Source organism: Cygnus olor, chromosome 3 (genome assembly GCF_009769625.2).
Source record: "Cygnus olor isolate bCygOlo1 chromosome 3, bCygOlo1.pri.v2, whole genome shotgun sequence".
NCBI lineage: Eukaryota > Metazoa > Chordata > Aves > Anseriformes > Anatidae > Cygnus > Cygnus olor.
The window spans coordinates 114,837,922-114,865,219 of NC_049171.1; the positions used below are offsets into that span (position 1 = coordinate 114,837,922).

General features: G+C 45.3%; 1 protein-coding gene and 1 long non-coding RNA gene across 3 annotated transcripts in view; one reads left to right on the plus strand and one right to left on the minus strand.

The window, feature by feature from the left end:
• SNAP25 (synaptosome associated protein 25) overlaps nucleotides 1-19,917 on the minus strand; it is a 62,429-nt gene extending 42,512 nt beyond the window's left edge. For both annotated transcript variants that reach the window (XM_040553989.1, XM_040553990.1), the window contains exon 1: nucleotides 19,765-19,917. The gene's annotated coding sequence lies outside the window, so the exon portion shown is untranslated. The remainder of the gene's footprint in view (nucleotides 1-19,764) is intronic.
• LOC121068640 overlaps nucleotides 1-27,298 on the plus strand; it is a 150,385-nt gene that overhangs the window by 63,849 nt on the left and 59,238 nt on the right. The gene's annotated exons all lie outside the window — the stretch shown is intronic.

The following is a 27,298-nucleotide window of genomic DNA, read 5'->3' on the forward strand; positions in this document are numbered from 1 at the left end:
AAGCAATAAACCACAGGATTAAATTTGTTCATGTAAATAAAATAAATGACAATTGACTGGTTGTTGGCCCCAGCAGCCTGGCTATCGGGAAGCCGATGTGCTAACTACTTTGCAGCGTGGAGTTATATGGGGAAACCTTTAATAATCAAAGCACAGATCTCCTCCAAGGTATGCAGATACAACTACTGCTGATGGTAAGAGGGGACCCGGCTGCATTTACCATTGTAGCACAGAAGTGTTTTTACTGGGGAAAAGAGTACTTTAAAAAAAAAAAAAAAAAAAAAAGCAGACTGCCTTACATTCATCTAAGGCATGAAAGCACTGAAAGCACACCTGGAGCTACGCAGAGCAAGGATCACATGGGAAGGTGTACACACAGCATAGCCAAGCGGATTCTTTGGCTACTGCATTTGTTGAAACAAAACTAACCCACTTGCTCAGCTGACAGATGACAAACCACAGCAGCATGCTGGGATGAGAGCAGTTCATGTACAAGCAACAGCAATGGCAAGAACAAACTCAGCACAAAAATAAGTGTTGGCATTTGAGAGCAATCACAGTCTGGTCACGAACAAGTCACAGGATTCAGCAAATAGAGGATTTCCCCTGCATTGTGCTTGGATATTCCCACAGTCTCACTGTCAATATCCTACAGCTCCAGATTTCAAGCTGGGGAGCAGAGTGTGTGCAACACTGCTAAGGGCAGAGGGATTTTGCTTCACTGCCTGGCAATGAAAGCTCCAATTCTTTTTCATTTAAATCCATAAACCTTTTTCTGCCACCACCGGGAGCTACATGGGGTGACTTTGGGCCTTTAAGACCAGAGGAGTTTGAATAGCCATGCCAAAATGAAGGAATAAAATATTCCTTGCAATGGATGAATAGTCAAAGCTGATCTGATTTTTTCTAAACATTTAAATGATCGTTGTTTTACACCAGAAAAATGGGATTTGCCTTCCAACCTCGACCTTCATAAGATTCACATCTATTTAGATGTGCACTCAATCACCTGAGCATAAACCCGGAGAAGTTCTGAGTTTCAGCTGAGACAGTCTGCTTTTCTAGCCTTCTAAATGAGAGCAGAGCTTTTCCCAAGGACAGGCGACTGTCAGCAGTACTTCCTCCAGAGCATTGCAGAGATGACTCACCCAGACTCAGCCCCCAGCAGCCTGGGAGTGAGAGACACCATTGCTTAAAAAGCTGCAGCATGACAAGGACCACAGGGCAAAGTGGGACGGAACTGGGGGTGTAAAGTTCATAACACTGAGCACATCTGGCCCAGCAAAGTCTGTGAAATGAGGAAATGTCTAAGCAAGAGGGACAGCAGCAGACGTCCTCCCAAAAGGTGCATCCAGCAGCAGTAAGTGACTTCTACTTACATCCCCAAATGGGGAGTTGGGGATTGGTACACTGTGTCTGAGAGAGCAAACGTTGGAAAATAAGGAAACTGTCCTACAAGGTGCTTTTCCCCTCTTAAGTGGCCATGCGGTCGGTGTTCAGTGCAAGGCAACACAAACAGATGGTGCACTCAAGTGGTTTGCTGGAACTGATCGGGACATGGTGTGTGTCTCTTCCCTGAGGTCCACTCAGAGAAAGCCCTCTTCTCAGGTTTTGATAGGAATGCGCTTTTCTTTCACTATCAGCCAAAACCCCTTCTGCAGATATGTTTGAGGATTTTTAAAAACAGGAATGTTTTGAAGACATGAACAGTACTTGCTAATGAAATCATTCTTCAGTAAAATAAGTTCTAATCAAGAATATTTACCTCATTTACTATATATTTATAGATACTACTCCTGTGAGTAAAGGCAGTAGGATGGGGCATGAACTCCACTTGAATGTAACCCAATTTCAATCTAAAGCAATCATTGCTTTCTTGTGTTTTATTTAATGTAAATTTCTGGATGAAGAATCAGCAAATCTTCATCCTGGACCTAAGAATAACATGAGAACAATTTCACGTTGGATACAGAATTTGATTTCTCTAAGCAGCATTGCTCAGATCACGTATTTCAGATTGAACTGCTTTCACAGGGCTGACGCTTATTTCTCAACAAGGGAATGCAAAGAGGGAGATGGCTTCTTCCTTCATGAAACCCCAATAACACATACTGCAGAAAATCCACGCAGTGTAAGAGACCGTGTAGTGCAGCTGCTGCCTGCACAGTTAACCCACGGGTAAACTGGAGACCACAGCTTTAAATGAAGTTACCCTCTAAAGCTTTGAAAATGCATCTAAACAGCACATCTTGAGGACGTCTACCCTGGACACATCTGGTAGGATAGAAGTCCTTTGTTCAAGCAAATGAAAAACAAAATCCATTGTTGAGAAAAAAATACATAATTTATGTCTCTTAAAACAATTAATGCCTTAACACAACTCTGTAACTGTATTTCAGCCCCTGTAAGCATGGAGGCCAGTGACTGATAGCCAAACCATTGTTTGAATTGCCCCAGGCTTAGCCCTTAGCCCAGGTAAGACATGCATTGGGCAAAGACAGCAAGCATGGCCATGGTCACAGCCCTCGGGTTCTCTGCCCTCCTCCCTCGTGTGATGAGCTACCTACATGCTAGAGAAAGAGCTGTACTTCCAGGTGACCTTGAGCTCAAGAGAAGAACAGGAGCAAGAGATTTATTTAAGGAGCTTGTGGGAGGGGCGTGCTCTATTTTTAAAGAAAAATAATCTATTTGTGGAGTTTATTACACTCCTGGACCTGGATGACTGCCAAAGAAAAAGGAGCACCCTCCTCCTCAGAGGGATATATTGCAAACCCTTCATCAGCCTTCACGTTGTCTGCAGCACCTACCTGTTCTCGCTGCTAGTTCAGGCTCCGTATTGATTATCATGGTGTGTTTGCTGCATTTCTTGAGCCTTTTTTGCTGGGAGCTGCCGTGTCAGGCTGGGGGATGAATACAGGCCATGCAGAGACTCACCCCAAAAGGTGCCAGTCCCAGGAGCTGTGCTGGAGGCCGTTGCAGTCTGCCTCGATTAACTTTGCACTTGTAATGACAACCCGCTCCCGAGCTGCCCTTGGGGCTCCTCTGTTCCCCAGCAGCCCCACCAGCAGCTGGATGCCTTTCCCCTCTCCCACTGCTCGCAGCCAGACCCACAAATCCTCCCTGCAAATGCTGTTTCGGAGGTTGCAGTGAAGAGGCTGAGAAGGAGGTTTATTCTGTGTTGAACGCAGGCAGGAGTAAAGCAGGGAGGGCATACTGCAGTATCCATCTTAATATTTGATGCAACAAAGCCCTCTGCCATGGGGATTTGCTCTCAGCTGCCGCAGCGTGTGCAGACTGCTGCAGGAGCTGGCGCTGGAGGCCTGCGGGACCCAGACGGCCTCGCTGGGCAGCAAAGGGTGCAGCAGGTAGCGGGCAGGGAGAGGGGGCAGGGTTGGCAGCCCCCATCTCCCTGGGAGAGGAGCCCTACAGTTGTTAGTGAGGTTTTGTGTTCTGCCATGATTCTGTTCAGAGCCCAGATGCAGAGAGGAACAACGACAGGCTGACAAATTATTTATTTTCTTCCCTTTTCCCTACATCCTCCATTCCTTGCCATGAAGCTGCCTAGAATCCAGGTTAAGTAACGCAGAAGAGCAGAGTCACAAAAAAGACTAATTACATTCTCGGGTTTCATTAGACGTTGAGGGTAATCTCTGTCAGAAACTTCAGACAGGCCCTAGATGAACACAAACCATCATCGATGCCCGGTAGACATCTGGCAGCAGTCTGTGAGGCAGCCTTAGCTTCACTCTCAGCGTTTCAGGCACCTCAGAAATAGAGGCCATGATTTAAAACTTTGTCCTGGCATATGGAAACAGCTGTATCTGTGGCTGATACTGGCAAATGTGGAAAATTACTTTTAGATGAATTCTGTATTTAAGAAAGCAAAGCCAGCTTGCGAGGAAGTGCTCTATACTCCTATTTTTTTCTTCACTGCTGGAAAGCAGGGAAGTGCCTTGGGCTGAGTGAACTAAACCATCAACTGGGTTCATTGAGGGAAGCATTTAAAATCAGCAGATCTCTTCTGAGGACTTGGCATAAGAGGCTGGAACAACGCTCTCCCATTGTAATGGAAAACTCTAAAGATCCTTCCCCTGTCAAGCTAAGGTGAAAAAGAAACTCCTGCAGGCCTTTTCTCAGAGGATTTGATCGCACTTCTGCTGAAGCAACAAAGTCTTTCTTATGAACCAAGTGGTTGCAGATTTTAGTTCATAAATCTCATGTCTTAGTAGATCCTTGTCTAACTATAGATATTTATTCATAATGAAAATTATCAATATTTATTCATATTTAATAAGCATTCTTTGAAAGCAGAGATTTCCCCCTTTGGCCCCCTTTGCCTTGGGGGCAAGTTCTCAGAAAGAGAACTTTCTACTGAAACGTGGCGCTTCCTGGGCGGCATCACAGCATGAGCCTGCCCCATCCAGCCACCTGTCTTCATCATAACTCATGTCATCTTCTGAGGAATGCATAGCATTCTCTGAGGAGGAAAACTATAGACCAACCCATCAGTCCTTGGTAAGAAGTTGATTAATGTCAGGAGTGAGATCGTCCACTAGATTTCTCCTAGTTATTTTAGGTAGGTTAGTGAAATTTCTGATGCTATAGGAATCCTAGTCTTTGGCAAGCTTTCCTATTCCAAACCTCCTCTGACTCAAAACAGGATCAAGAATTAAAAATATACACCAAAGCTTAAAGAGTCTATTGTATTTCCAGGACATTTCAATAGGCCTTAAGCTAAGCACTAATACACCAGCACAACAATGTTTTATAGCACAGATATGGAGATCGGAGTAGAAGCCATATATCTTCACCTTATTGTATCCCAGTGTAACAACAAAATTCATGTGAAGGCTTGCCACTAGAATTAATAAACATACTGAACTGCAGAGCTGGGAGCATTAGGTCAGGAGCAAATTAACGTAATTGAGGCAGTGAAGCTTGACTAGGTAAGGCATGTGCCACGTCTGGGCTGCTGAGAAGGCTCCTTCATTCACTGCTGATGAGCACTTGGCCTTGGCTAGCAAAGGTAGTACTGTTGAGACATGGAGATGGCCTGTCAGGACAGGCGGCCTCCTGAGCCAACACAGAATTATTAGGAGAGCCCTAGGTGTCTCTGCCCAAGAAGTTACCAAACCCAGAGCCAACTCCAAAACCAGTGTTGTGTCACTTATACCCACTTCAGAGGAAAAGCAATGAGTCATTAAGTATGCTCTCTCCTTCCCCCTACCCTGGAGTAGGGGTCTGACCACTAGGATTTACTGCCTTACTTCTTCCAGACATAACGACCATAACCACCTGGGAGCACTATCGGCCACCTACTAAAGGCCTATGGGCAAATCCATGGAAATTCATGGCATGAGCAGCTTCTTGCACAGACCCAGGAAAGAAAAGAAGGAAGGAGGGAAGGCAGGAAGGCAAGAAGGAAGGACAGAAGGACGGACGGAAGGACGGAAGGAAGGATGGAAGGATGAAAGGAAGGATGGAAGGACAGAAAGACGGAAGGATGGAAGGATGGACAGAAAAAAGGACGGAAGGACGGAAGGACGGAAGGATGGAAGGACAGAAGGATGGATGGAAGGACAGAAGGATGGATGGAAGGATGGATGGAAGGATGGAAGGAAGGAAGGAAGGAAGGAAGGAAGGAAGGAAGGAAGGAACCTGTCCTCTGAGTGTCAGTAGTTATCCACTCCTGGAGAGCAAGGGCAATCTCAAACCATGATCAACTCAGAAACTAGACGGAAGAAGATCCTAAAACAAGAGCATTTCAGGTATTTCCAAAATCACCTCCCTGCAAGAACCTTGGCAATCTTTCCTGACTAATACATAGCCTCGGACCCTTGATGTACCCTTTTGCAGCCATTGCAGTGGGTGCTTTTCTCTGAGAGCCTAAGACCAGAGCAGGTACCCAGAAGGTACCATGAGGGATCAACTACAAATGTGTATCTTGATACAAGTAAAATAAATAATACAGTAAGACCATCAGTATTAAAATATGATTTCTCCAACTGTTTGCCTTTTTAAGGAAATATGGTCCTTTTTGAAACAAGGCACAGCATTCACTACTTCAGCCTGTAAAACGTTCAAGGCCATACATTTTTATGCTTGATGCTATTTCCAGAAGAGACAGGAACCCATATTAGAGGCTGCCAAGCACAGCTTCCATATTATCCCAGACATCTAATGTGTCATCTCCAGAAATGGCTCATCCATGGTAAGTCTAATCACTCTTCATCTGCTTGATATCATCCAAACATGAGATGTAAACATTTCCCACTTTGACTATATTTCCAGCTCCAAAGCTATGAGACTAGAAAAGCTTTTTTAACATCTCCAAAGTGCAAGCAACAAAACTTTGTCCTCTTCTCTCTCTAGTTCTGATTGTATATCAGTATTTCTTGGCTCTGCAGTCTATAATCAGTCTAAATGCTTTAAGGGGGTTGGACTAAACAACAGTACAAATGTCATTCAGTAGTATAGACTCTTTGGCAGGAGTTAAACTAGACTCCTGCCAGATACATAGACAGACACAAGTAAGCAAAGAAACAAACAACAAAAAAAAAAGTTTTCAATTTCCTTAGAAATGTGCAATACACTGATTTTATAAACTCATCAAATAATGATCAAAAAACTTACTAAGAAGATTAAAACTCTTAATTTCATAGATACATGGAAGCTTTGCAGAAAATGAAAGAAAGCACAGGTACTAAAATTATTCTTAACCTTAAATTATTCTTAGCCTAAAATTATTCTTAACCTTTTTGCAGCATTGACAAAAATGGTTCCTTTTCTATATTTGCAAATATATTTTATATATATAAATATATATATTCCTTTTCTATATTTGCAAAGCAAATGTGCATTTTCAGTGGCTAGAGTTCTGACTACTTTGTCACACTTTATGCACACATGCTTGTTAATCAGCTACTAAAATAAATGCCATAGTATTACCTCTGGAGGGAAGTTGTGTTCTCTTTGGTATTGGAATAGGTAGAAAGTGGGTTAAAATTCTCATTTAAAATACTGAATTTCCCACAGTACTTCATATTCTGAGCTTTCAAGTGTTAACGTGTAATGGAAATGTCCTCATTTCGGAAATGCCAACTAGTTTAAGCAGTAATGGAGATACATACAGAGTGAGTAAATGAATTATGAAATAAATTAATTTCATCAGCACTAGTTGAAGAATGTTTCTATTTGCTGGTCTGATTTATTAAGCAAGCAATTTTTCTGCATTATATTTTCTTGTCTCTCAGTTACCTATAGATAACATCTATACTGAAATATAATGCCACAGGACACAGCAACAGTACAGATTAGTAAACTTGACTGGTAGTTTACTCAAAAATCTAATTAATCACAAGCAATAATTTTATCTACAAGAACAAATGCTTTCTTTTTCACATATGCAAAACTGACAGTATTGCTTTTCACAGAGGCAAGAAATGTTTGCAACTCTTCTTCAATTTATCTTTTCTTAAGTATTAGAAAATCTCATCCTTTAACATCTTACTCCCTTCATTGTTAACCTTTATAAAGTTAATTCTTCACATGGTTTTACAATGTGCTTTTCATAAAAAATGGTGCATATCTTTTGCTTTTTTTGTGAGTTCTAAGTAGAAAACTTCAAGAACAGTCAGAGATGTTTGCAGTAATGGCCAACTAAACTGTCATCCAACCTAGAAAGAGAACTTCTTGAATCACAAACACAAGTGAATGGCTTAATTTCCTATGACATCTGCAGTTACATCTGGACATTTCCCTTTGGTCCATCTGTATTTGGCAGTCCTGCAGTGTGTTTAATTTGCTCAAAGAATGCCAGATTGCTGCTGACTGTTACAAGTCCACATGCACACATCTTCTCTTCCTGTGAAGAGAGACAGGTCCTGACAATTTCAATAATAGATTTTACATAGCAGATCCCAAATCTCTATCTCAGGTCAATGCAGCTCACCTCTGGCTTGAGAGGTGAGCTTTTTGATTTCATGCTTCTGCGTGCTATGTCCCATCTGTGATTCTTGGGCATGAGTTCATGAAAATGAGCTTGTCAACCAGGCAACAAAAACTTTTTATACCTCACTGGTTCAAAGCCAGTTTTGCAGTTCTTCCCCATATTACAACACATGGCAGCAGAGAAAGTGATTTCCTAAAATTCAGATTGAATGCTTTTGTTTCAGTATCCCCAGCAACTTAAAATATTTCATATAACTGCATCATACTATAACACAGCCTGCCTGCACTTGCCATTTGTTGCTCTGTTTCACTCACGGCAGACCTGAATAGCCTGTCATCTTCCTTTAGGAGGCCTTTTAACAATGTTAAAGCTTCTGTGGGGGAAGTTATAATCCAGACAAGCTAAATCGCTATCCTGGATATTCTTTGCTCAATATGATTCTTTGGGGGCAGCATCTCTTGTGACTGTTGCTGGAGACGGTTGCTATTTCTGCATAGCTGAATGTGGTAGCTCAGCTGAGAAAATGTGACCAACATACCTACAACTGCAGAGTTGCATTTTTAATAGCATCCTCCTGGTGCCTCAAAATATCATTTCACCTGACTCTTTTAGGACTTTTAGGGCTCCTATCAAAAATCTTGTGGACCAAATTACACGAAGTAATAGTTGCCAAAGCATCATTTTTTTAAACTGTTTAATTAAGAATATTCACAGTGAGCAATTTCTGGATTGAAACACAGGCTTTACACTGTTGCTGCATCTGCAGCCTTTGCACACTCAGCATGGGAGCAGAAAGCCCTTGTGCTCCGCACATGAAATTGAAGAAACGCAGCACTGGTGGAGCTTCAAATGTGTGCAAAAAGCAGGCTGAATATCTAGAAATGATTTTCTCTGAAATGGTTCAGCAAATAATTTCAAATGAGAAGGAAGTCAAGAAAAATCACAATTTGTAGTGAGCAGTCCCCAAAGTCAGAAAGATTATTGGGGTTTCACTATATAATTTATATGCTGCAAATTCTTCTCTTGCTTCTTCAGTTGCGATGTGCCTTAAGAGTATCTCAGCCGTGTGATTACTGAGGTGCTGATGAGACATTTTTCTCAGCTTTGCTCCTGCTCTGGACTGAAAGAACTGATTCAGTAGAGGTGACTCATTTCTGCTCTGCCATTTTGGAGAGAGGACCTGGCCAAGTTCTCCTTCAGACCCGTGATTCATAGTGAAATTCCTAGTGAGCTCAACTAGATGAGAATAGGCTCTATTCCTGCCTTGTATAATCCACTGCATGACTGTGCGTATGTAGCTCTTTGCCTGGTTTCTCAGACAGTGAATTAAATTGTTATAAACTCTGAGATTTAGGCAGGGGATGTACATAGTGGCATGCAGAAGACGACAAGCGCACATGAGACGTGGTGTTCAGTGCTTCCTGAACCTCCACCCTGCACCGTGTGCTCGGCCTCAGACTGCTCTTGCCTTGCAAAGGAGGAGCAGCTCCACATCTTGTCTTCTGCGTGCTGCAGCTATGCATTATTAATGCTTTTGCACTTGAGAGGCTTGCTTTTTTAATAGGCCCCTTTGTTGTTGTGTCCAGAGAGTTAAAAAAGTGCTTAATTACTGCCAGAAAGACCTTCCTCTTCCTCCTAAAGTGTGTTTTTAAGTCAGTTGTTGTCAGGATCTCCACACAGTGCCAATGAGGTTTGCTCTCCTGATTGCAGTGGTGCTGTGCTGATTTACCCCAGCTAAGCCTCTGGGACTAAATGCTGGGTTGAAATGGGAAGTGCCCTGCCCCTGAAACAATTTCCTTTTCTTGTACCTATTGTTCTGGCTCTTTCAGCTCTGCAGGATGTCTCATTCCAGGCATGGTTTGTCAGCCGAAGAAGGGCTAATTCTGGCTGAGAGGACCTGCCCGTGGCAGGTTTGAAGCCCTCTGGTTGCTAAAAGTCTACACAAGTATTTCTGGTGCATTCCTGTAGGCCTTTATGTCACAGGACACTGATATTCCAAATGCTCATCTAAAAGACTGCAAAAATGTCCTTACTTGTTTTTTGGAATGTCCTTTTTGTGCTGAGGACTCAGTATCAGAACATTTTTCTGTGATGCTTCCTTGTTTTTTCCCTTGCCCTGTTCATAGTTAGCAAAAGTGTTCTTTCACTTCCAGTTCTCTTTACCCACTGAAAGTGGGGATGAGATAGGAAAAAAACATTATTCCTACTCTATGTGAGCTACTTCCTCTTCCTACGTGAGCTTTCAAATTACTGTGACTTTTTTTCCTGTCTCTCCTGCGCTCTGGCCCGTAAACCCATTCATCTGAGCAACTGCTTACAAGCATGAGCATGGCGTTCACAAATCCCACCTCACAGTGGGATCTCATCACTTCTGGTGATGCCCTTTTTATAGTCTACCACTTTCGTTCTGTCTCATGACTTCAGCTGTGAGGCAGTAATTTAACCCCCCATCTGGCGCTATTAATTTGCACTGATAACTTCATGTCTCTTCTAAAATAGGCTTCTATTTCTAACACACTTGAAAAGAGTGCCTTTTTTTAGGCTTTCTAGCTAAATGAGAAAGTCTGGGCTCTGCCTTGTGATATCACAAACAGTGGTTTGCTTTTATTTTTGAAGTAAGTGCTGCAGAATGAGTGTGCTTGTCTCAAATACCACAGTGAGTAGATAGCAGTCATTAATGTTTTGCTCAGCTTTGTGTCTCTGAAACGCTAACTTGATCATAACGGAAAACTTGATTAAATTTTGAAGGCACTCTGACTTCTTATGGAAAGTAGATTGTTTTGAGAAATAAATTCTGGTTGCAGGCATGAATGGAAGAGTTTATTGTCTGGAGATCATCTGCATGTACAACATACCTCTTGGAGATGTCACCACAAAAACGGGCTAGACCTTGAAAAGAAGATAAAGAAACTGAAATCTCTAAACAGCTCTGGAGTCCCACATTCTGTACTTGAAGGTCTAATCTCCCAGCATCACAGAATTTGGCCTGGCCACTGGATCAGTGCTTTATCTCGTCACCTGCCAGACTGGGGAATCTTTTAAAAGCTTTGTTTGTAATCTCTTAAGTGCAAGAAAAGACTTTCTGAGAGCAAGGAACAGAATTATAATGAGATCCTGACTGGGAAAGAACAGAGCTCTTGAGAATATGAACAATACAAAGGAAGGTAAGTATTATTCCATAAAGAAATAGGAGTGAAAGTGGGAAAATCATAGCAGGGCAGCAGTAGAGCTTCTCATCAATCTAAGTAGCAATTTAATAACTTTGCGGACAAATGGTTGCGTCCACAATGAAAAACTTGCGGGATTTCACTGTTCAATTAAAAAGCATGCATTGTCATTCTCCACCACTGGCACTCTTGAAACCAAGACTGGATAGTAGTACTGCTGGAGAAACAGTTAATTTGGAAAAGCCCCATAGTCTTTAGGGGGGCTACTGATGAGTAACCTTTTGTGGCCTCAGTGAAAGGGCCAGGCAAAGGAGAAGGAAGCACTGATGGTGCTGATGTGGCCAGGAGCCTAGTCAGCTCTTCAACCCCACCTGCACTGTGTTTCTGTCTTGCTACTCTTTCCCTGCTTGCCCCTTCATGTTACATGTGCCCCGTGTTGTATAAACCCTCCTCTGTCCGTACTAGCACACTGAGCCCCCTGTCCTGAATGGGGCTGTTAGGTACCATGCTGCTTGCTGAGACTGCTGCTCACTATGACCTCGAGAAATTAAGATAGGGTTGAGCAATGCAGTTTTTTTTCCATCACTGAATCTCCCTCTGGCTTCCCTGACTCTACTTTTGTTAAAGCTCTAAAACAGAGGGAGGCTGTGTACAGGTGGCCATGTCTCAAGGAGACTAGATTTTGATTCCAGTCCCTGCTGTGCTTTGACCATGTAAACCATATCCTGGCTGTAAATTCTTTCCTTGCATCTCCATCTCCTGGTAAGGTGGTTTCCCTCACGTCATTTGGGAAATAAAAAGAGAGCAGAAAGCTCAGGCTGGGTGAGGTGAGGTGGGACTGGGAAGAGACCGCAAACTCCCAAGAAACAAAAAGGCAGCAGAGTTACTGAGGCCTCCAAGAGGGCAAGAGGTGCTGCTAGGCTCTTCTGTAACATGCTACCTCCTACCATCTGGCTGAATACTGTAACATTAAGTGCCCTGGGCACTAATCTGGGAATTAGCTAACCCTGGTCTTGTGGTGCCTACAGCTCCCTTGCATTATTATTTGTCAACCTGTCAGAAATGCACGCCAGTTATTGTTTACGAGGCTCAGAAAATCATCCTCAGAGTCCAGAAGTTACTCCAGGAGCATTTTGTACCATTTAGAACAGTTAATTAAGAAAAAAGGAACTAGACAATGCAATGATTTAAAAATACCTTGCTAATATTGAAAATTGGAGGCATGCAGATGGCCCTACTGTTGCGTTACAAAAGTGGTCTAGAACATTATAAATTATACTCTGTGCATTCCTGGCGCCTCCAGGGTTTTTTCCACTGTCTCTTTCTTGCTGTGCTCAACCCTAAAATGAGCTAAACTGACAAGCCTCCACCAGAGCAGAGAGCCATCCAGGCCTTTCTTTTTCTTTCTTTCTTTCTTTCTTTTTTTTTTTCACTCTCTCTTTTTTTTTTTTTTTTTGTTTTAAAATAAGGAAAACCTCTTAGGAAAATCAGACTTGAAGGGACTTGCTGCCTTTTCTGGTCTAGTCTCTTGTGACCACCAACATATAATCCCCTTCACGAATTTATCAAGAGGCATTTTAAAACCATTTGCTGCTGTTGGCCTTTCTGTACCCGCTACTCTTGTTGGTATAATAAAAGATGTATATTATCAAGAATCAGAAAAATGGGTCCCATATCTCAAGAACATGTTTTTAATGGAAAAAACCTGTAGGAAATCCTTCAAAAGGTTAGGCAACCAATACACGTTCCCATACAGCTGAGCAAATAAAACAAATGCTTCTCTGGGGAGAAGGGCTGTTAGAAGTCAGCGGTGAATTCCGGTTTAATTGGCTTCGCATACCTCGGTTTGTTTCTCGAGGACTTTTCACATACTTGAGTGTCACTTAGGTGAATGCTCTCCGGAAAAGCAGATGTTTGGCTGAAATGCTCAAATATTCACGAAACATGTCCGGGTTGTATACTCAGCTGTCGCCTTGCCAGTTTGGCACTGGTGCTGTTGAACAAAAAGGGCTCAGCCCCTCTCCCGTGGCGTGTTACGTCTGGCCGTGGGAGCACAACCAAATGTGACTGTTCCATCTGCCCTCTGGCCTGAGATTGTTTTCTCCTCTTGCTGCCACGAATGTGGTACGAATGCTGTGGTACTATCTGGTGCCTTCCAGCCAAGCCTCCCACCCACTTGGAGGGGACAATCATTTGTACCATCCCCTTGAAGGCAAAGTAAGTGATACACACCCACATTGGGAGAAAGTTGAATGGGTCAATTTTTAGGTCACCAACATGAGGCAGTGGAGACTGCTGTGCTCCAACATACATAAAAATATCCTTCCAAAGATATGGAATACTTGTCCTGCACCTGAAGCTGTGGAATGCAAACTAAAAGTTGTTTTAATCTCAGTTCTTTCTTGTGAAGGTAATTGAGGCACTTGACAAAGGTTATATTTATCTAGTGTGTGATACTTCCACCTGAATCCCAATATTCTATGTGCAGACCCTGTGCTTTAATCACTAAGCAACAATATCTGAAGCTAAAATGACTGAACATCCCTAGTCCGCGCAAACTGTGATAGCTTTCTCAGTGCTTCCTGCAAGAACAAATCGTTCATGAGAGATGGCTGTGCCTAATAAACAGACAACAGAAACTTCTCACCGAACAATGTGGGTCACCTATGGGGTCAGCACTGCTTGAGCTCTGTGAGGTGCGTGCCCGTGTGCGCAGGTGGAACAGAGGCCAGCCAGGCGGGAGCAACGCAGGGCTGAATCAAACAGTGACTCCCTCGTGCCTACAGAAATGACAGCTCATCTGAGGCCCTGTGAGGTAAATGGTGAGGTGTCTAAGGATGTGAATGGGAACGAGACTAAACCAAAAATACTGACACGGAGGGGGGAAAGAAAACTTTCATTTGCATCTGAAGCGTGGTGAAGTTAATTTTAGTACCTTTTCTTTTAAAAGATACTTAAATATGCATGGAAGACTTCTGTTCCTGTTTTAAAAAAATCAGTGAATGGTAACGCTATTTTGACAGATCAGCTCTTCTGAAGTATACTTTTGTTTCATGACATTTTTTAGAGTAGCTGGAGGAAATGTTTACCTCTGTAGGGCAGATCAATGAACTGGTGTGTGTGCAGTTCCACCGTGAGCTACAATTTCCAGGAAAGGGGAAGGAACCAAAGGAGCAGTTGGCACATCTTCCAAATTGCTGGTTTGTATGAAAAACAAATCTAGTTCGTCTGGTAAAAATGCATTGCAACTGAGAAACAGAGTTCCTCTATTGGGGTGGAGAGTAATATAACAAATGAAGAACTTGTGACAAACACCATAGCTGCGATGTGATCAGAGCCTTCAGTTTTCAGCCCACTCTGCAGTAGTCCTCTAGTCTCTTTTACAGGCCGGTGACTGTGAAAGCATTTGGAGATTCGCAGGCTGGGATTTTTAGTGAGAATACAGAACTGAGAAAATGTAGGAGATGGAAGTGATCAATGGGAAATTGCAAACGTGCCCCAGAAAACACTCTTTAGTGCCTCTGCATGTGCAACTCCCTGTCATTTGGTAGCTTTTGAGTAAGAAATAGGAAATCTTGCAATAATTTTAAAAATCACGTACATGAAGCATCCTTCTATAATCATGGTCTAAGATATACGTTTTAGTTATTAGCACCAACACAGGCTCTGGTAACTATAATTTTGCTAGTGAATTCTGCCAGTAAACTCTGGTAGAATAACTCCATCATATTAAAAGCACAAAGTACACTATAACGTGTAAAAATGTATAAAAACAGTTCTCCTCTTTCTGGGTTAGAAATGTGTACAGTAAGACTTTGCTTTGACTTTGTTCTTTTATACTTCTACTGCACCAGGAATGTGGCTGAGTAGCCAAAGAATTAAAAACACTGCCTTAAAGGACTTGGGGGAAGATGCATAATTTTCCTGTGTATTTATTGGAATGCACAAAAACTTCCCATTACTTCCCAATGGGGAAAGAATGAATGAGTACTGCTAGGAAATGCAGTCCGTGAAATCAGACCACATCAATTCACCTGAAAGTGCAGGTTTCATTTTATTACACATTCATTTATACAGTTCTGACTTTTTCTGCACACAAATGTGCACCTGGGGAAAACTTGACTGTGTTCCTGGGTTTTACAGCATCGAAAAAGTTCTGCTGAAGTTATATACCAGCAGAGTGCAGCAGAACCCAACCTGAAATACAGCCAGAACATGCAGTATTCCCGCTCCACTGCTTCATCATTGCTTGCTGTCACCGTTCGTGAGGCAGACAGCTACTTGAACGTTGTCTGAGAATCTGTGACAACGAAAAACCAGACTGGTGCAAATAGGGTTTGGGGGAAAACCATTTCGAGATACTTCTGTTCCTAGAAAAAAAAAGCACTCCTTCAGCAAGTACACGGCTTTCTGTTTTAGAACATGAATGGTGAGCCCCAGCTCAGGAATTCATCAGCCTGCAGTGTAACGCAGCACTCAGGTATGCCAATGCACACCAATCAACAGTGTGGCCCAATAATAAGTTAAATCCCCTATAAAAAGAGAAATGGTGCACTGTTAGCTAAAAAAAAAAAAAAAAAAAAAAAAGCTTTCAAAGGCCAGAAACAACCATGATTAATTACTCAGTATTTCTTTCTTCTCCACATGTACTAGAATACAGCTTTCTTCAGTGAATGAGATACCTTATCTCTCAGAATGAAAGAAAGAAAGAAAGAAAAAAAGAAAAAGAAAGAAAAAGAAAAAGGAAGGAAGGAAGGAAGGAAGGAAGGAAGGAAGGAAGGAAGGAAGGAAGGAAGGAAGGAAAGGGAAAAAGAAAAAGATGCAATGCAATGATTGAATTCTCTTTAATATTACAGTGTGCCACTGTATTTCAGAGGGGATATATCCACACCACTTTTTTCCCCTTTGAAAAACCTGAACTACTAAATGTCGTCTCTGTTACAAGTCCCACAAAATGACGTGCAGGATTTCCTCTTGGACTGCAGGGCTAATCAATACGTGCCCATTGCTGGGAGCAAGATGTTTTCCATACCCTGTGCTTATCTCTAGCACCATGCAGCCTGACTGACGAGCTTATTCAGAGCCTCATCCAAAGTTACCACTGGAAGTATTTTCCTTGATTTCATCTGGCTTTGGATAAGACGCCTTGGAATAATCAAAATCAGAAGTCCACACTCAGCTCTCTGCCCATCAGGGTCTTAATGCTTTGTCCAAGTTTGTGTTTCTTTCATTATGGTGCTCTTTAAAACAAGGAAAAGAAGATTGCAGGTGGGCACAAAGATGAGGTAAGAGAGGAGGAAATAGCAAGCAAAAACAATGAAAGATGTAAAGGCAAATCTAAACTTCGTTCTCAAATACCAGGGCAAATGGTCCAAACACTTCCTCTAGGCCACTCCAACCCACTAATGCTCAAGCCATTTTGAGTCTCACAACATCAGCCATAGGATGATTGTAAAGCAGGAAGGAACAACTGTGAGCCTATGGAGTTGAATTCTGTTTGTGCCCAGTAGAAAGCAAAGTCCTAGAAAATGCAGTGGGATGTGGAACAGCATATTGACAATTATCATCTGATGAGAGGCAGATTTTGCTGGTGGGAGTGCGTATCTGCGTATTTGTGGAGGCAGTAACAAAGGGGCGATAGACGAGAGCTAGGAACACAATTTGTTTATTTCAGTGTTTGTTGTAATTCGATGCAGGAGCTGAATCTGCAAAGTCAGTAAGGAAGAAAGACAGAGTTTATCAAAGCTAAGGGCACAGATATACGTTAAGGCTCAAAAATGACGGGGCAAAAGAAATTAACTATTCTCTGGCAACTGATGGCCTCGACAAACTATATCCAGTTCTCCCAGGAGTAGATATGTGAGCCCTTGTGCCTGCTCCAAAGTCCAGCTTCCTGGAGGTAATTGTAATCTGCCTGAGCCCTGCATCCTGCTGCAGTTCTCAAGCAATGCATTTTTCTTCTCTCCGTTAGATGCTCTCAAAAGCTCAAACAATTCTACTGTTACAGGTTACCTGGCACCCACCCAGCCCAAAGATGACTGTGTTTGTAGTGGTGGAGGAAACTTCCCAGGTAGAAAAATAGTGAAGGCCAAAGTCAGTCTACATTTGTTGTGGTTTTACTTGGCTTCTAACCCTAGAAATCTCTGAAATATGTGTGCGTGTGCCTGTGTTTAGATATGTATAAATGAAAGTACTGTGATTATATTATAAAGACTTATGAGAGATTCAGGAAAAATTATCAGAAAAAGAGTAATTGTGTGAAGAGCCAGGGTAAATGTAAACCAATTCCTTCTCTTCCTAGGCTTTCCTACATTGCTGAGAAAAGAAACTGTTAACAAAGTGAGCTCTGCACTCTGCAATATACTTTCCTTTTTTCCCCGAGGGTTGCTACATATGCAGAAGCTGTAGCCTTGTGACACAAAAGCCTAAAAATTGCTTAAGTTGTTAATACCAAGAGGGAAGTATGTTGATTAGTTACCTTGCTCAGTTAAAGTAGTGCAAGCATTAGGCATAGACTGTGCTTTATTTGCCTTAGCAATTTAATCTTGCTATTTGTTGCCATGCCCAAAGCGTATGGAAATGAATGAAAAGCTTTCCATTGACCTGAAAAGCAGCTCCCACCTCCAGTGCAATAAATCTGCAAATTGGAGCTGTGTCTCATTAGATATATTTTGAGGGCTCAGTGCCGGCTGGATTCTGCTGTTCTTTATTTTCCTGCCCCCGTGAGTGCAATGGTCACAGGGCCTGGTCCTGACTGCTCTTGGATATCCCACTCTAATTTTCTAGTTAGCTGTAGAAAGAAAGTTAAACTGCATTTATTCGGGGGTTGCTATTTAGCTGCATTTTGTTTCGTAACATGCTGAGTTTCCGCAAGTCCTCTTGACTTCAGCGGCAGCCTCAAGCTCTTGCTTTTCCAAACAGTCCTGCTTGCACCTTTTCTTTTCTTTTCTTTTCTTTTCTTTTCTTTTCTTTTCTTTTCTTTTCTTTTCTTTTCTTTTCTTTTCTTTTCTTTTCTTTTCTTTTCTTTTCTTTTTTTTTTGTGACTTCTGCAGGCTCTTTGTCACTTGCCCTAGGTATCAAACTCTTCAGCGGTGTCCGCCTGGCTGACCCCTTCTGCACTACGCAGAAGCAACAGAAAACCACTGCTGCTTTTTTCCTAGACTGGCACCTCTGGCCATGATGCAGCGACATGCAGGGAGATGGGCGCCCTGGGACGGAGTGGCTTCCCCAGCCATACCCTCTGGAGCACTCGCACCCTCCCGGCTGGCCCCAGCCCTTCCCTGGCACCCCACAGAGGTGACTGCCCCACACCAGCCTCGTCTTGTTGTGGTGCTGGGAGAGTTGCTCCATGCGCAGAGCCAGGACGGCATGGGGAGGAGAGGGACAGGCACGTCCTTGTGGATGCTGCAGCCAGGTACGGTTTGCGGGGCTGCTGTGCCACCCCGGGCTCCACCGCAGACCAGCCTTCCCCCCCCCCCCCACCCCCCCCGCCCCCTTTTCAGCTGGGAATGAAACCAGCAGCAATTACTCAAGCCAAGCACGTAAATCTGGCAGATCCCGTGGCCCTCGTTTGACGCAGCTACGCGGCGCAATGTCTGGACACCCAGCCCGCTCCCCCTTTCTCTCCTTGTTTATTCGCCCTGCAGCAAGCGGCAAAGTTCCCAACTTTGCCAGTAGCGAGCTGCGCCCAGGGGAACGGGAAAACTGGGGTGCAGGGCAGCAGGAAAGACGGAGGGGAGAGGGCCAGGGGAGCCGGAGGCATCGCATTGCGTAGGGGGCTCAGTGCCCCTGTCCCAAGGCTGCAGAGCCCCCAGACTGAGGGTTATGTAACCCCGCTGCCCTTAGGCCACCCACCAGCGGGCTGGGACAGCGGCCGAACGCCGTGCAATTCCGCCATCCCACCCTATATACATTTTATTATTATTATTATTATTGTTATTATTAATTTTTAAAAAATTATCGCGTCGAGGCACCGTCAGACCCCACAAACCCACAACGCTTTGTGCCCGAGGTCCCGTCCGGGGAAGAGCCAGCTTGGGGCAGTAAGAGGGGGTTGTTTGTCGAGGGGGGTGTGTGTGTTTGAGGGGCTGTCGGAGCCGCAGGGCTCTGCAGCGCGCCCGCCTCCGCCTGCGCGCTGCCTGCGGCGGGCCCCGCGCGGAGCTGCCCCGGGAGCTGTCCGTGGTGCTGAAGGGCCGACCCCCGGGTGCCGAGGGGCCGGTGCCCCGGAGCTGTCCGTGGTGCTGAAGCCCCCTGCCGCCGCCGCTGTCCGCGGTGCTGACGGCGCCGCGCTGCGGGAAGGGCGCTGCAGTGCCCGCGCGGCCGCAGCGCAGCCCCCGGGAGCCCGCAGCCCGCTCCTCCCGGCCCGGGATGAGGAAGGAGATTTGTTCCCCTTCTCCTCCGGCCTCCCGGCGCCCCCGAGGCAGCCCGGCACGGCGGAGAGGCAGATCTCGGCTCCCTCCCCCCTGGTCCAGCCGGGGATGAGGCTGGCGGCGTCGCACCCTCGCCTTCCTCCAGCCCTGCGGCAGCCGAGAGGCTGCGGACAAAATGCCTAGCGGGTTCCTCCTTAAATCACCCCTTTTCTCGCTTCGTTTTCACGGCCCCCTCCCCCCTGCGCAGCCGGTGCCCCCGGTGCCCCCCCGCCCGTACCTGGGTTTGTGCAGCGCTCCGCCGGGGTCGGTGCTCGGTGCCGCAGCTGGGAGGCAAGGACAGCCGCTGCTGACCTGCGGGGCTCCTTCTTCAATGGACCGGGAGCCGTGCCCTCATCAAAGATGGCCGTCCGCTCCTACGTCAGCAGCTTTTAATAGCCCTTCCCGGCGGGGGGGTCGGGGGGGGAGAAGCGGAGAGGGGAGGAGGGAGCGGGCGGGGGGCAGAGCGGGGCCCGGGCGGCTTTGAGTCATCGCCGCCGCCGCACCGCGCTCCGGCGGCCAGGAGGCCCCGCCGCCCCTCCGCCGCCCCTACACGGCCCTGGCCCCGGCCCCGGCCCTGGCCCCATGGCCGGGGGCTGAACCGCCCGGGGAGGGGGGAAGGGGGCCTCCCGCTGCAGCCATTTCCTCCGCCAAAGGGGTGGTCCGAAGAGGGTATCCCTCCGAAGTCCCCGGTACTCCATATATGGCCAGTCTACGTGGGCTTCTATTTTTATGTGCAAATTCTTCCTTCTCTCCCTCTTTTTATTTCTCGGAGCATCCTTCCGGGGGTCTGGGTGCGTTGGTCTGGTTGTTCCCCCTCACCTCCCCCCCCCCCCCGAGTAAGAACAGCCAAACACAAGGAAATCCACGGTTAAGGACATGTGCTGTAACCGATCATTTGAGGGACAGGTTCAAAAATAAGAGAGAGAAAGATAAGACAAAATAATAATAACAATAATAAAAGCCCAGGCACAGACGTGCATGCAAACGGCAGAGAGATAACATCCCACTGCCACCGAGGAGGAAAACGGTAATTCTGTTCCAGGAAAGAGACTGGCTTATTTATCACGGATTAATTAAAATATTCGTTCAGCGTGTACCTAATTTGGAGCAAATGGAGCTGTCTCTAGTGTGATTTCTAATGGGGAGGAAATCATTTAATTTCATACAAAACGCTGTCTTTTTGTAAAAGGTATCTCTTAATGGAGATTTTAATGAAGGATGGGGATTGCATCTGAAGTGCGACACTCTTTCGTAACCTCAGTGATCCCTTCCTTTCTATTCCACAAGCCTTCGTGCGTTCGTTTGTGGAACCATCCAGACCTACAGACGAGCAGAGATGCCTCCGTCTTCCTTGCCTGAGCCTCTCTTGTGAGCAATCATCGAGCACTGGCTATGTTTAACTCTGACACCCTGCTAAAGGCTTTTCTAAATAGTCTGCGGATGACAGAGAGTCAAAATATCAGTCCCACATTAGCGATAATTCTACCCTAATCATTTTTTTTTTCTCCCTTTTGCCATGGCAGGGAAAACCGGAAGAGAGGGAAGGCTATGCAGCTGTATTTTGGAGCGTGTTCATCTCGTGTTATGGTTGTACGGGGGTGGGGGCGGGACGGGAGGGAAGGCGCGGGGGGAAGGAGAGAGCTGCGGTGATTCCTCCTCCCCTGCTCTGTAGTTCCCCACAGAAAAACGTGATTGTAGATCGTGCTTTGCAATTCTCACCCTCTCCTACGAAAATATGTCCTTCAGTCTCATTTGGAAGGAAACAGTCAAAAGTTTGCTAAATATACGACAAAGGAATTCTCAGGCAAGAGGGGCTCCCTGCTGCATTAGAGTATCTAATGAGCTGTACACATGAAAACCGCAGGGAAGGAGAGAACCTGTCAGGTTTAAGGGCTGTAAAGGCAGACTGGCAGCGTAAGATTAACGCTCTGCAGACACCCCCCCCTCCTAGGCAAGGAATCTGGAACAGCAGCCCTCTTCACCCTGACGAGGGCACAGATTTAGCATCATAAATGGCAGTTTGGGAAGGCAAACCTTTCCTGGCCGGCTCATGGGGTAAGAGTACCCATCACTTCAGTTCGGCGTGCAGTGCAGATGGCAGGAGGAATCCCAGAGCACGACTCGGTCTGAAATCCAGGCTGTCCATGTGCATGCGTTGTGCCTTGCGAGTTCCTAGTGCACACAGAAAGTTAAGAAGAAATTTTCAGACAGCTTGTCTGATAGGTGGTTTTGAAATGAAGTACGATTTTCAAGAGAGCAATACTAGGTCTTATTAATTATTCATATTGACGGGAGATAAGGGAAACGAAAGAGAAATTGTAAACTGTTGTTCTGACTAAGCCACCAGCACTGCAAAATCCTGGCTGCATCTGGATTCAGCTGAATAACGCCTTTGAGAAGAATTTCAGTCCATTGGATACCAGCAGGGATGAATTTGGCTCCTGGTGTCAAAAGCCTGGGAGGAAAATGCAGTGAAGGCAAAGTAAAATGCAGCATAACTACGAGAAAGAGGGCTAAAGGATGGCAAAAGGAAGACAGAGGAAGAGAGGGTGGGAGGAGGAGAGGTAGGTTTCCAGTGAGAAAACTGGGTTCCATTTAAGATTAATTTTCAAGCTCTGCTGCAGCAGAAATCATGTATTTTAACAAAACAACAGAAGGCAGAATCATTAAATGGATCACGAACATTGCCCATTAAGCTTAGTAGGAACAGCTACCTTTCCTACAGTTATTTTTAAGCTGAGAGAGTCTATGCCTCTACCCCGGGAGATGCAGAGGGGGGCAGCCTTTTGCACCACAGCACCGGGATTTCTTTCGCAATAAGTGCTACTAAGCAATTTTAGCTGATTCGCTAGCATCATTGGAGGATGGTATTTAAAAAAAAAAAAAATACATCGGGAGTTTATTGACTCTATCTGATAGTATTTAAACACTCATTTCACGCTGGGTACAGGAGAGCTGTGAGAAGTGAAGCCTGAAAATGAAGTAGGAAGAGAGAGAAAACTGGAATTTGCTCTAAGAATGATTCAGCTCCCTCCCAGTTATTCAGGCAAATGTTCAGTAAGCTGAACAACTAGTACCTGTGGGCACAGCCCATGAATAATGAGACGGGGAACATGCTTTGCTTGTGTGAGTGGCATGCTGTGGGTTCCCGTCTTACCGGCCAGGAGCCAGCGAAGGGCAGAGCCTGCAGCACGTTAGCAGGGAGGAAACAACAACCCTTTTTTGTCCACAATCTGAGGTCTGATCACAGTGGAAGCTCGCTGGCTGCTCACAGAATCACCTTCAGCCTCCAGCCCGCATGCCTGCATGCTGCAGAGCTGTGCAGTGAGGCAGAAAGCAAGCGCAATGCCAAAATGTTGAGCAGTGCCGCCAGGTCCTGGATGTTAATTCCCGGGCTCTCCCCAAGTCGGATGTAACACAGAGACTGCCCCAGTCCCCTCCACCTGCCCCAGGCATTTCCATTTTCTCTGAGCAGAGGGAAATACCCTCTTTATCCAAGTGCCGTTCATCTGTGCCTCAAGTATGTGGATGGGAAATAAATCCTAATTGAACTAGTCAAAGAAGGAGAGGAGAAAAACGCGCCTGCTTTGGCAGTGAACATTTCATAGCCTCTCCGATTTCTGCATTTTCCTGGACTTAGATGCCAAACCATGCCCCAGCCTCTAAAAGGCTGGGCAATTGGACCAGTTTGAGGATTGAGCCCTTTATGCCCAGTTTCTAATCATTTTGTGGAATTTACTGCTGTTTATGTAACTAGTGAATTTTGGCCATCAGTGGCAGTTGCATCTGTGTGCCCCAGGCTGCTTCTAGTCAAGTCTGAGGGAGTAGCTGGCCCAAGTTACTTTTTTTTCTCTGCATTTTCAGACTTTCTAGATATACAGTTAATCTGTGGGCTTTTCTAAGGACCTGTCGATGATAGGGTGCCCCAATTCAAACCAAGCCAAGATTCCTCTGAGGCTTTTGTTCAAAAGTAGAGAGATTTAAAATAAGATTTTAACATAAACCCTCGGAGACGAGTCCCCACTGATTTCCTGCTTACTCTTTCAGACATGCAGAGCCACATCCCAAAGTGCTTTGGTATCTGATTCCTGATGAGCTGCTTGATGAACAATTAGGACTTAAATATTCAGTGGATCTGAGTGCCCACTGCTGACCCCACATCCCACAGCCCTGGCTGGGTGCCTTCCCACAGCTATGCAGCGTGCTTTGACCGAGGCATTTCCCACAATGCCAGTCTTTAATATCTATTATCCAACATGTAAAGGGGCAATAGCCACAGCATAATCAAATCTCTGGGGATTATGATTTGGCATGGAGGTGTGACTGGCCTGAGGTCTCCAGGAGCCTTGCCAATGGAGGTTGTAGGCCAGGCTCTACAGCAAGTCATGGGAAGCGTTTGAAAAGGAGGCCGCTGTCCTCAGGCTCAGAGGGATGAGCTGTAGACCCTCAGGTTCCAGAAGGGAAACATCCCCGCCAACTGGGTAACTCTAGCAAGCATGGCAGAGAGGGACAGAGGAGCCTTCCTTCTCCTAGGGAGAAGTCTCGTAGCATGAGGAGGCTCCACATTCAGAATCAGCCCCATAGTGGTGTGCTACCAGGATGCACGATAAAACTTCGCCTTATTCCTGATGTGAGAAGAAGGCTCTGCGCAAGTCACAACCAGGCACAGAGAGAGTGACAAGGGTATGGGATGCGAGGAAGGGACAATAGGACCTTTTATTCTATGTTTTATGGACAAAAGTGGGTATACACACAAGTGTGTCAGTGCCTGTGAGAGAGACAGCAGGTAAGGGTTCAACTCCATTTTTCATTAAAGCAATCTTTGCTTTAATAAAATAAATCCTTGTTGGATTTGAATTCCTCTCCTGTGCATGTGACTTTAGCTTGGGAACCATTTCAAAACTTGTCTAACAGCTGAATTAAAGAAAGGACAGAAGGCTGCACTGAGAGGTGTGAACATCAAGCCTGGGATAAAACCGCTCCTAGCTGCTGTGCAGACCTGAAGCCACCTAAAGGCACAAGGCATTTCTGTTTGATCTCAAAACACCTGCTGCTCCTTCAGCTGCATTGCTGGGCATTGCCAGCACCATCCAGGTAAGGCCTGTTTGGGTAAAGCTGTTCCCAAATGGGCCTTACCTCCAAGCCTGGAAAAAGGAGGGAAATGCCAGGCGCTTCGAGTCCAGCTCCAACTACCTCAAGCTGTGAGCTGCAGAAACAAAGTCTCAACATTCAGTTGCAACCCAGCCAGCGACTGGAGCAGGGACCCTGAGCTCCCAGCAGCCATGGCGGGCCAGTGCCTTGTGCACTCACTGCCCTACAGCATCGGGGGCACTTTCTGCCTCTGAAAACAACAACAAAGATGTAGGGTAGTAGTTGGAAAACAGACCTTCAAATTTGTCCTTTGAAGGCTTCTTTAATGTCCCATCACTGTTAAATTTAACAGTCTACTGAGTAAAACAGTTCTGTTTCTTTTGCCTAATTTTTATGTGAGGACAGAAATACGGTAGAGCAATGCTAATTTATTTGCAGTTCCCCACATAACTGTGGCCATCTACTGTGTCTGACCACTAAGCTTAAAGTGAGTGCAAGTTAACCTGCTGGTTTATTGTATACTTAAAATGTGGTTATACTTTTGGGAATATTGCTCACTTGCAGGAAACACCAGCTATTTCAAACTGTGAGCAGACTTACAGGATGGAGAAGTGCAATTCATGGTTTGTAGGCTTTGAAATTGGTGGAGCTGTGATGGGTTCAGCAAGCTGGCAATCACCTGGAGATAAGGGAATGGATAATCCTTCCTTTATGGTTATAATTGCCACACATAGAATACATATATTTACTACATTATCTATTTCACCAGTTTTGGCTGGCGTGAAGTGGTGCAGCACTACTGACTTCATTAGAGCCTCACCTGGTCATACTGTGTGAGGGTTTAAGGGAGGAAATAGAGACCTCGCATATGGAATTTGACCCACCAAACCAGCAGATAAAAAGGGTGATGGGAGCAGTCCCCTCTTTTGCTGTGGAGCTTCCCCTGTGCAAGGTTTGTCCTGGAGTAATGAGCTTGTAGCACAAAAAAAGTGCTATGAGCAATAGGTTTGTTCCTCTCCCTTGCTGTTTCCTTTCCTTGGAGTGTGTGGGAAGGTGTTGACTGTTAGTAGGTCTAGTTCCTGCTCTTCCTTTAAACTGGGTCATCACAATTTACCCTCCTACCTTCTGCAAGTTTCTTTCCCTCTCTCCCCTTTGATATTCTCCTTCTGCAACTCTCCCTCTCCTCCCCTTCTTCCCCTTCCCCCCATTTCCTCCTTACACTAAACAGGAGGAAAGTGGGTCACTTCATAATTGCTCTTCTCCATTTCAGAGAAACCCAGAGGCATAAAACAGTACAAACAGGTAAGTGTCACTGATTCAGGGGAGCTTTAAAGATGTTTTCCTCTTGGCTGTCTCCTGGGCTTGCTTCACCTCCTCCTTTCCCTTTGCTTCCAAAGCCCTGATGTAACAGCTAGTGCTGCTGCCTGGCTGTGTAGTTAAAATTCAAGTTGAGGCTAAATGACTCAGGAAGCTGAAAGTGAGGTTGTTGGATGGCTTCCCTCTCCCTATTATTTGTATTTTTGGTTCAATGGAATGACAAAACGTTACAAAGGGGATAGGCTGTACTTAGATATGCATGGGAAAGAATGGCACAGTGTTGATGCAATAGTTTGCAGTCATTTCAGGCACCTCTAGAAATAATCCAGAAAAAAAAAATAAAGGCTTCCCCACGTATTAGCAATATTTATCTGAGAGCTGTTGATTGCCATGCAATAATATTTCAGATCACCCTCAGACTAAATGACATGAGATGTGCAGCCCAGACAAGCATGCTGATGTGATTTTTAACGCAGGCACTGACCCAGGGACTCTTTTGCCCACGAGACCGTGTTGCTCTAGGGCTCCCTAAGCCATTCCCTGCTGCTGCTTTCAATGGAAAATGTGATGTTGAGCTGAGTCCCTCTGAGGAGGAAGTTGGAGTCCAGCTCCAGGTGAGCTGTTAAAGGACTTCAGGCCTAGGGGATTCAAAAGCGGAGGGCTTGGACTGATGGGCCTAATCTGTTTTCCGAGTGTACGCAGACACAGGCTGTGTGGCTCGCTGGTAGCTGTTGCTCCAGATTAGATTAATTAATGCTGTTATATATGTCAGACAAGCTGAGTTACTGTTCCTTATGGAGCCCACAAGTGTATGCTGCACATCAGAACAAGGTTATTGTACATACCCAGCTGTGACTGTTGGGTAACTCCTCTGGTTTTCATTTACACTCATCTGTGCAAGAAATGGTGCTTTCTCCTCAGTCAAGCCTCGTGCTACTGGCTGTGCAGAGCAGTGGAAGAGGCCAAGCTCTAGGAGAAGGGCAGGGACCTGAGGCTTTTTCTTAGTCTTTGTGTACCATTCTGGAAAAAGTCACTTCCACCTTGAAAGTTAGTGCTCTGGGCTGAGGTATGGAAGCGTTACCTCCCCTTGTAAAGGCTAAGCAGCACAGTCCTTGGTGGTGGCATACAGAAAACACTGTGCTGCTGCGGTTGTATTTTTCCCTGAGAGCCTCTGTTCCCATTGCTTTTTCTCCCCCCATTAAGTCAGTAAATATTTTCTCTTAATCTGTTTACTATGTATCTGGCCCGCACTCAGTGCAGTGGGACTTGGTGCTGCCTCTGTAACTTACCTCTCTGAGGAGAGCCTGGAAAGCAACGGGGCAATTGCCTGGAGAGGAGGTTTCTGTTTGTTGGATGAAGGGAAG